Below are 10,213 nucleotides of genomic sequence, written 5' to 3' on the forward strand. Positions count from 1 at the left end.
TGGAAGATTAAAGAGAGGATATTGGAAATAGAAACCTTGAATAAGTAAAATAGTTCTATAACTTGTTACTGTTATTTTGACCTTTCAATATGTTTTCCTAAGTTTTATTATGAGGCAGTGTTATATTTGGAAAGGAGGTGTATGACCTGTGAGGTAGTGTTCAGTGGGAAAGATTGCATAAGCAGTGAGGAAACAGCTAAGTCCCTTTTCTACATTGGGTAGGGTAAATTAAATGAAAATTTACTGTTCTGGTTTCTTAACACATTTTGCTTCCCATGACCCAGCATACACACACACACACACACATGCACAGGATCCATGAAGTTTTAAGTTTGTGCTCTTCTGAAGGGAGAAGGCCCAAATATATATATATATATATATATTTATATTTAAATTAAAAAAAAATCTCAAATCCTGATGACTTCTTTCTTACTTTACAAAGCAGAAGATTGGGGATGTATGCTGACTTTGGCTGGGGTAGAGTTAACTTTGCTCACAGTGGCTAATATGGGGCTATGTTTTGGATTCGTGCTGAACACAGGATTGATAATAGAGAGATGTTTTTCTTGCTGCTGAGCAGGCCTTTTTTGCTTTTCTTGCTGCCATGTTGGCAAGGAAGTTGGGAGTGCATGGGAAGCTGGAAGGGGACACAGCTGAGACAGGTGACCCCAACTGACCAAAGGGATTTTCCAGACCATCTGACATCATGTTCATTGTATAAATAATAATTATATAAAATGGAGGGAATAAAGAAGAAGAGGGAGATATTTGAAGTGATGATGTCTTCTCATGTCACTGTTAAGTGTGGTGGAGCCCTGCTCTCCTGGGGTTGGCTGAATACCTCCCTGCCCATGGGAAGCACTGCACAAATTCCTTGTTTTGCTTTGCTGGTGTGTGCAGCTTTTGCTTTCCCTACTAATCTGGTTTCATCTCAACCTGTGAGTTTTCCAGCTTTTACCCTTCTGATTCTCTCCCTGATCCTTCTGGCAGGGCAGTGAGTGAGTGGCTGTGAGGGGTTTGGCTGCTGGGTGGGGTGGAACCACAACAGGATTCAGCCACTGACATTCTTGTCAAGCAGCACCACCAGATGACCCCTTTAGCCTCTGAGTTGGAATCTTTTCTGGTCTTTGGTCAAAGTACTACTGTCATCCTTGCAAAAAGTACCTACTGCTGACTGTGTTGGTCTGTGTTGGGTTTTCTTCATGGATGTGAGGACCATTAGAAGATTAGTGCTTTCTTTTCTTGATGGCAGCATCACAGGCAGTGCCTTCAGTGTTGCCCTGTGCCAGCAAGAGCAATCCTCAGGACCTGCAGAGTTGCTTGTAGGTGGGTATCCCCCATGTGAACACAAACTGAGGGGTGTATCCCTTTCTGTTATCTTTCTTTCTGAACCAAAACGTACTCAAAAAACTATAATGGGACTGCTCTCTAATTTTCCAGATTCCTCATGCTCATGTTGCAGTTTATTGTCCAGAATAGTTAATTGCAATTATGATATTCAATAAAGTGAAGTCTGTTCTTGGCATAGTAAGTCCCCTGCTGCTGTTATTTCTGATTAACTTGCTATAATTTTTGTGGATGATCAAGCTTTTCATATTTCTTCAGTTTTTTGTTACAGTCCCTATTGCTTGTGAGTAGCATTAATAGATTCCATCGTGCTTCTCTCTAATTGTACCAGAGCTGATGATCTGACTCTCACTGTTCCTCTATGTTGACATATATATTTTTCTTGCATAGCTATTAGGACAAAGAGTATTCTTCTGAGATGACTTTTTTCAAATCACACTAGAAAATAGTTGTCTGCTAGCTCCTTGCAAGCCCTGCGTTTCTCTGGACTTGCCATGAGAGAGCTGTGCTTTGTGGTGTGTTATTTCACCTTTTCCCTTGAAATATTTAAAAGAATTAGTTGGGTTTTCGATTTCAGATTGTTTATCTCCTTCAGATGCTGTAAAGGTCAGCCCCATTAGCACCTTCCACGGAGCTCATTTTTCTACAGTACTTCCCACTTAAAGTCTGCAGGTAACCTTGCACTGTTTTGTGTGAAAGCAGTAGTAAAATTTCTTTCTTCTGATAAAAAAAAAAAAAGGTTTTGATCCAGACTTCACAGATACGCAGATTCACAGGGGTCAATGGAGATGGTAATCATAGGTAATGGTTTCCATTAACAGACTTCTTAAGATTTTGCCTCAGCAGCTCTGCTAAAATGAAAGTCCTTCAGATTAGTGACCAAGATGCTGTATCTTCTATCCTGTCCATCTCTTAAACGACTTGATTAACCAGTTCTCTGGCTGCACACATATACTTGTGGGCTCTTGCTGTCAGACTTTCCTTCCCTTTTACTTGTGTAGTGCTTCTTCCTAGCCTTGAGATGGCGGGGGGAGTGTGCCCTCCCTGACCTTGTACCTGCAAACTTCTTGGTGATACTCTAGTAATTAATTATCAGAGCCCTTCTGAGCTAAGGGTCTGCCAAAGTGAGGCAGGCAAGGTGAAAATCTCCTGCAGCAAGGGGTGTCAGGCTGAGGCAATGTCCTGCCAGGGTGGCATGGTGGTATGCTGCCATCCATTAAGGAGCAGTTACACAGGTGTGGAGGACAGGATGGCACAGGTCACCTTGTGCTGTCTGCAGGAATCCCACATTCCTGTAGTCACGGAGATGCAGTTTATGCAATGCCACATGTTTGTGAAAAGTGATCTGGGCAATGAAAGCCTGAGAAAAAAGAATCATCTCTGCGAACACAAGAGTCTCTTGTGTGTCTTATTTGAAATCAAGTCCCTTTGCATGTTTGTGTTTTCCTTTGTTTTCTTACTAAGAGCACAAAAATACATTGATAATGAGTAAGTGGAATTTAATTACAGGATCCTTACTCCAGTCAGAACATCTTGCAAATAAATTAATGAATTTCTCCAGGACCCTCTGAGGCAAAGAGACATTGTTAATAATATCCTTTGCAAATATCTTGCTGTTGTTTTGACATGTTTTTCACACACGAAGGATGGCAATATGATCACAATCAATGCACTCTTATTTTGGTCAGGAGAAAATGGGATGGGAAAAGAGGAATGGCAGGTGAGTGCCAAACAAAAGTCTGTGAATATAAAGAGCTTTGAAAATTATTTGTAAAAGTCCCTCTGAGAAGGCTTACTGCTCAGAGGACCTCTCTAGTCATCTCAGACCTTCCCAAGGGCTCCACACTAGCCGTGCTTGCTGTTCCCAGTGAAGGTGGCTTGTACAGTGGTGGCCAGCATGTGCTACTCAAAAGGGGCCCTTGGGCCATGTGGCTATTTTCATAATATGGACACACATTGTTCCCCTAAACAACCTAGATTATGGGAGAACCAAAGTGTTTTAGAGCTTCCTGTCACAAAAGCTTCAGAATGTCTCAAATGGCTGAGCTCTGTGGTTTCTGTGTCTGCACAATCTAGTACTAGTACTAGTCTACAAGAACTTTCCAAAGACTTCCTTGGAAAACAGCAGAAGAGGCTGATGCCAGAACTTTAGCACTTTCAAAAGTCTACCCAGAAAAAAAATAAAGCCAAAAACATTCAAACAATGAAGTTCTACCCAAATTTCCATGACTCAGCAACATTTCAGCAGTACAACATGCTCAATATTAATAGTGATTTGTTTAGTATCCAAAAATTCATCACGCACTTCCATCCCAGCCCCAAGGAGCATTCAGCCAAGTGACATGATGAAATTTCGCGTGTACAGTTGCAATCCCACTCCTTGACAACACTTGGAAACAATGAAAAGCTTCATCCATACAAATTCCATGTGAGAGCATGAACTCGCTCGGGGAGAAGCGCACTGCGATCAGCCTGACCCGTCGGGGAACTTGGATAAAGCAGATGTGGAAATCCCAGCCTGGAAAGGACTTTGGAGCTCACTAAGGCCAGATCCTTGTGCTTGCAGGGAGTTGTGTCCTAAATCTCATCCCAGCTCCATCTTCAAGCTAATTAGGGCATTTGTCCTTCTTCCACCCTGTTTTGGAAACGTTTAGATCAGACATTAAAATTGCTTCTTATATTTACAATCGTGTATCTTCATGCATTCCAGGTAAATAAGTGATGAAGCAACCCAACTTATGACTCACTTGTTCTTCTCTTTATAGACAAGATTAGAATTTCTGTAACAGCAAAAAGGAAATAGACACTGAACAAAAGTATTATGTAAAATGTGGAGTTGGAATTTAATGTAGGTTAGGTTATAGTCTAGGCTTACCAGAGTCTTCCAAACCACTCCTTTGCAGAATGAATTTGTATGAATTAGAAAAATGAATGGAGGTGCCAGCTACATAGCCTGCTTCTGTTTTATGATTAAATTTCAGAATTGTTCCTGCTGTGGTCTTCTGACAACTGTTCTGCCCTCCCCAAGTGTCATGTGCATGTAACCAAAAAGCTTTCCAGACAATGCTCATGATGATGCTCATGTGCAAAACCTGCACATGATGGAGAAATGGAGTCAGCTTCTGGATTTATTGCATGTAACAGCATCAAAATGCACCCAACCTTACTGCAGTCTCCCCTATATCTCATGATACATTGGAAAGGTCAGTGTGAGCAATAGTCTATAAAGGCATTTGAAAGAAAGCCCCATTTGAGAAAAAAGAACAGTCTGAAGCACTGATTTTTAAACTTCTCCTCTCATGACCTTGTTCTTTCGTGGCCTCAAGTGGCAGTGTCACTGGCACGAGTGCTTCCAAGATGAGGCTCTAGAGAGGGAACTGCTGACCTGGAAACACCGTCTGGCCAGCAGCTCTGGGGCAACCCCCTTGCTTATTATTTATTTGTGCTGCAGGGAGGGCTGGAGAGATGCTGCAGGGCTGGGTGCCAGCAGGGTGCCTGGCAGTAGATGCCAAAGAGGGGAGGAAGTGGCTCAGTGCCAGGACCAGCAGGCTCAGGCTCCTGAGGCTTGGGGGACAGGCACAGTGACAGAGGGTGCTCAAGGGAACAGCACAGAAGGACACCCTGAGTTGCTCACAGGGCTGTTGTGGGGACTTCCTTTCACAGCAGATGTATGGCAGGACAGGAAAAATGAATGTATTTGCTAGAAGGACTTTGCAATTATTGAGCAATACCAGGGGAATTATGCTGTGACAGGAATTCCCCCAAATGACCAACATATTTCAATTTGCTTATTTGGTTCAGGGCCCAGAAAAGATTTGGTCTTCTTCTTTTTTTTTTTTTTTTTTTTTTTTTTTCCCCTAGCCTGTCTGCATTTCAACAGCTTCACAGCAAGGTTGTTTTCAATTACAAAGAAGTGTAGGAGGTAATGGACACAACCAGAGATATTTTGGCAAAAAGCAGTCTTAATACTCATTCAAAACACTACCAGTACTCATAGATCCAGACTGTTTCTTCCCAAAATTTACTCTAGCACACTGCATACTTTATATGGCACATAGTACTCTAAATAAAAATTATTATACCAAAATAAACCCTAATAATTTTTTTTCCCAATAACTTTTTCTTGGATGGGGAGAGACTCATAGCTATGAGATGAATGTTGGAAACATTTTCTGGTGTATACAAAGTGAAAACGTATTCTCAAGAAGATGTAGGAAACCTGAGGATTGGTCATGCTGAAAAAGGCATAGCAGCAATAACAGACAGGCAAAAGTTGAACTAGACCTGAACCTGCAGTACAAAGCATTTTCACAAAGCTGACTCTAAGTTTCAGTTGCAGATGTGAAGCCTAAACAGGAGATAAGATTTCAGAAGGGAAAAAATAATTTGCAGATATTTGAATAGTATAATCAGATGAATATAGAAGTAATTCTTTGATGATTCCTTAGCTACAGAAAACAAGCAGAAAAAGGAAGATTATTCAGGGATAAGAAAGATGATAGCTACAAAAGAAATATAGAAACTGAGTTTCATGGAGAATTTTTTGACAGAACATTTTATAGAGATGGAGCGATCTGTGCAGAAACTGATTAGACCTTAGGTGGCTTCTGCTGCCATGATGAGTTTGCCTCTTGGTGTCTGACACCTGATCATGAAGAAACATGAAAGGTCTTACAAGAAGCGAGCATGGGCATGGCCAGGACTGTGAGATGAGCTGATCTCACACCACAGCTGCTACTACAAAAATACTTTTGGCTGTCATGTTCCTGCTTGACATTTGATGCAAGAGAAGAATGAAATTGTGAAAATTAAGTGCATGGGATAAAATAATGCCAGAAGGATGTGAAATGCTGGAACTAAGACTGAATAAGGAGAAACAGCTGACAAAATATGTTGTTGTCTACTGTGATAAGAAGTTCCCTGCACAGGATGTGCCACATGAAGATGTGCAAAATCATCAGGAACCATGGTTCCTATAAAGGAAACAAAACAGGAAACATCATGAATCATCAGCAAACAGGCTGTGGACAGGTTACATGGCTTGATCCTGAATGAAATTATTAATTCAGCAAGGCTGGGAAAAAAGAGACTTAAATAGCACCACAACACTATGACACAAGCTTGGGAAATACAGGCTGAAAATTGAGGCTGATCATCTCTGCTCAGCCACAAGATGTATGCCAGAGAGAAGCTACACTGCCACAGTGTGGGATGCCTCATTAAGCAAACAGCCCCAGACACTAATTAAGAGTATACAGAAACAGATACAAGAAGGCAGGCATGCTTAGAGACTTGGGAAGCTTTGGGATAAGCTGACTTGTGCACAGTAAGCAGTGACAATCTCTCTACAGGAAACTATTTCATTGGCATCCCATCTGTGATCCTCAGCTAATTACCCACTGGTTTGCATCTCTGATTCATATTAAAATTCCTTGTGTCCATTTACTACTAGTATATTTTAGCAGAACTTGAATGTTGGAGATAAAGGCAGCATTGGGCTTTTGGTCAAGATAAGTCAACCCAGCAGTACCCATTTCAGAGAAAAAAAATATAAGGAAGAGGATCAGTGTGACAGAAATCCCACAGGCTGACATAATTATCCAGTTCCAATTAAAGCAATAGAAACCAATAAAAGTGAACTGGTGCATCAAAATAAAGTAAATATGTGCCTTTATCCCCCTTCTCCAGAAATCTCAATATCTCTCAGTTCTCATCCATAGCTGGGTAGGCATTATTCAGTGATTCTTTGCACTTGATACAGTATAATTCAGTAAGATGTTGTTTTTCATTGTGAGTCACCTTATAATAAACAGGGTGCCTCAGCTGCTAGATAACTCTTTCCTTTATTATAGCAGTGACCTCTAGTGTACAGCTCTCAATATCCAGACCTAGCAATTCCAGCTTGCAGAGCAAGGCCATTTTCCATCTCATGGGAAGGAAGCAGCCTTACAAAGTGACCTTTCTGTTTATTTTGGATTTCTTTCAAAGAAAATAAAAAAAAAACATCCCTTGAGACTTTAATATCATCAGCTACATCAGCACGCTGGATCTGTGGCTGCCCAGCCTTCATGCTCTAAAACATTTTCATTTTGGAGTGTCTCAGGAAGAAATTCTGCAGCTTGTAACATTGCCTGTGCTGTTATTTTCTATTTTGACAAGGTAGATTACCTGCACATGAATTTTCTTTGTTAGAAAGCTAATTTTCAGATGCATTTTAGGGCAGGACACACTAATCTAGTGCCTAGTAGGTAAAGTCAGCTGGGATTTCTTGAAATGAAATGTGCTAATTATTTGTAAGATGAATTACGTTTAATTTGTTTCTGCTGCAGAAATTCCAGGGGAATCACTAGGACACACAGTAATAATCTTCCTCTAGCTTTGAGCTCTATCTTTAATGGAGGCCAAGGCAGGATGTTTCACCACTTTGTATTCCTACAGGAATATGAGTGTTTCATCCTGTGATGCTGCTGCTTCCCTGACACTGGGATGGAGGTTGCCCTGTTCCACTGTGGCTGCAAGAAGGGAGCCCTCTCACACAAGCCAGGTATCTCTCCAGGGATCACTGAGGGCTGCCAAAGTACTGAATCTTTTCCTCTTTTCCCTGGAGAGACCTACAGACCTTATTGCCCCTGCCAAAACGAGTGCTGTCACCCAAGGTGTGATGGTATATCTCACCTTCTGGTGGTCTGGCATCACAGGCCACTTCTGGTCTCCACAACCAAATCTCTTTGACTGTATTTTCATCTTCAAGGGCTACAGATATTTATCAATACTAATTTAAGGTCATAAATCATCATGTCAGGAAAACAACTCTCCCTAGAAACACAACTGTATTTCAATCTGTCCACCTTGACAGGCATTTCCATTCAGTAGTCATGGATGTTTCAACATAATTGATAAAAAGAAGCCATAATTCAAGTAATAAGGAGGTAAAGGGTGGCTGGTGGGGTTTATTCACCATCATAAACAACCTAACCTCACCTGTACATTGCTTTCTAGATGATGAAGTTACAGAAAATCATGGAGGAAGGGGTCAGGAGCTTTCAAGAAAGTGAGGAAAACACATTTTAATACTGTTGGCTTCCTGCTGCAAAACATCCAGCCTTACTGCTGAAGTGCTCCAAAAATAGACAAGCTTGCTCATTAGCCTTGTGAGCATTTAAATAGGAGAGGGATCGTTACCCAAATTATATCCCTTAAAAAGGACATTCACACTGGGGTAAACTTAAAAAAGAACATTTACGCAAAAAGCAATTTTCTTTGCCTGCAATCTTCTGTATTCCCCGAACTCTCATTGGAAAAAAAAAACTTCCTCCCTTTCCAGCCTGATTCTCTTTTTGTTCTTAATCCAGCTGTGAAATCATAAAGCTCACTGTTTATGACAATAGTTTGCTACCATGGAAACAGCTATGTTGTCACAAATTTAGCCTTATGATATGACCTCCCTGACTGCAGGAACAGTCAGAAAGGAAGATATGTTAGAAATGGGACCTTGTTTAACCAGAAATGTCTATTTTAAATCCTTTTGCATAGCACACTCAGCAGCTCTTTAATAAGGGGACCTTTGATAGGAAATGTGCACCTCATTACATGCTGCTTTATTATGCTTTGAATTGCTTTGAATGTCACCTTTGAAAGGAGCCGTCCTTTTATTGTTGAACATTTTGAATTCCCAGTGTCCTAACACAGCACTGTGGTGATTTCTACAACTTCATTGCCCTTCTGAGCAGTTTACTGTACCCTGTGGTTTTGCTTGTTTTCTTCTTTTCAAACTGGAAAAAAAAAAAATATTAAAAGCAAAAGAAAAAATCTCTTTTTGAGCAGATGTTGAAGGGAATCTACTGGGATTCTGGGACACCTCCTGCTGCCACACTGTGCGTGCAGTCTTCTCATTATTGTTGTAGAGAGGAAGGGTCTTTTGTGCATTGCTGTAGCCAGGGGCATAAAATCTGATGGGCATCTGCCACGCCTTGCCACGGTGTCCCTTGCCTCCAAGTGAGGCAGCCTAGCCCTGTACATGTGCCCAGGGTTTCCAATAGGGAGGGTGCTGGCTAAACCAAACAGCAAAGTGCCTGATGGACAAGAGCAGCGTGACCCTCAGTGCAGAGAAGCAGACATGAAATCTGGCAGCTGGAGCTATAAACTATTTAGTCCTCCTGTGTCCTTTTTCACTGAGCCCATGAGACACCTTCCTGCAGACCTCTTGCTCCAGTGAATGAACCCATCTGCTTCTGCCATGCAAGCCCAGTGGCTCTGGGGAGCTGTGCAGCACTGGGGAGTTCCCAGGGGCTTCCTGCTCCCCAGCCTCTGCAGAAGAGAGCTTGGGAGGAGGCTACTGCACAGCACAGCCCTCCCCCTAAGAACAAAATAAATCTTTCAGAACATCCACAGTAAACTGTTTGGGAAAACAATGAAGCCCTGAGTTAGGAAAGGGGTTACTGATTTCTGCTCAGCATTTCAAAACAGTAACTCACCATTTCTGCAGGAGGCAGTGTCCAGTTCCAGCAGAGGACAGGGGCACCCATTGAAGTGTCACACTGTGGGAAGGTCCCTCTGCACCTCTCTTTGCTGGCTGATGTACTGTTTTGGATATCCACACAAAATGAAATTACATCATTTTCAACAGATTACCTGTAATATAAACAAAGGAAAAAAATAAAACTTCTATGAGCAACATGAGTAATATTTTAAAGTGTTTGTAGTTCTGAGCAAGAAAATGCCTCTAAGGATACCTGTGTTGAAAATGCTCATTAAGATAATCACACTGAATGAAGTGTGGGAAGTGTTATCAGAGGGGCAATGTGGCAAGGTTCCTCTAGTGGGAGGAAGAGGGAGCCTGGTGAGCACAAGCTGCTGCAGCAGCACC

At 41.7% G+C, this 10,213-nt stretch overlaps 1 protein-coding gene across 1 annotated transcript in view; it reads left to right on the top strand.

The window, feature by feature from the left end:
• CCN6 (cellular communication network factor 6) overlaps positions 1-10,213 on the top strand; it is a gene marked incomplete at its 5' end in the record, with an annotated part of 39,919 nt that overhangs the window by 2,839 nt on the left and 26,867 nt on the right. The gene's annotated exons all lie outside the window — the stretch shown is intronic.

This window comes from Erithacus rubecula, assembly GCF_903797595.1.
Source record: "Erithacus rubecula genome assembly, chromosome: 2".
NCBI lineage: Eukaryota > Metazoa > Chordata > Aves > Passeriformes > Muscicapidae > Erithacus > Erithacus rubecula.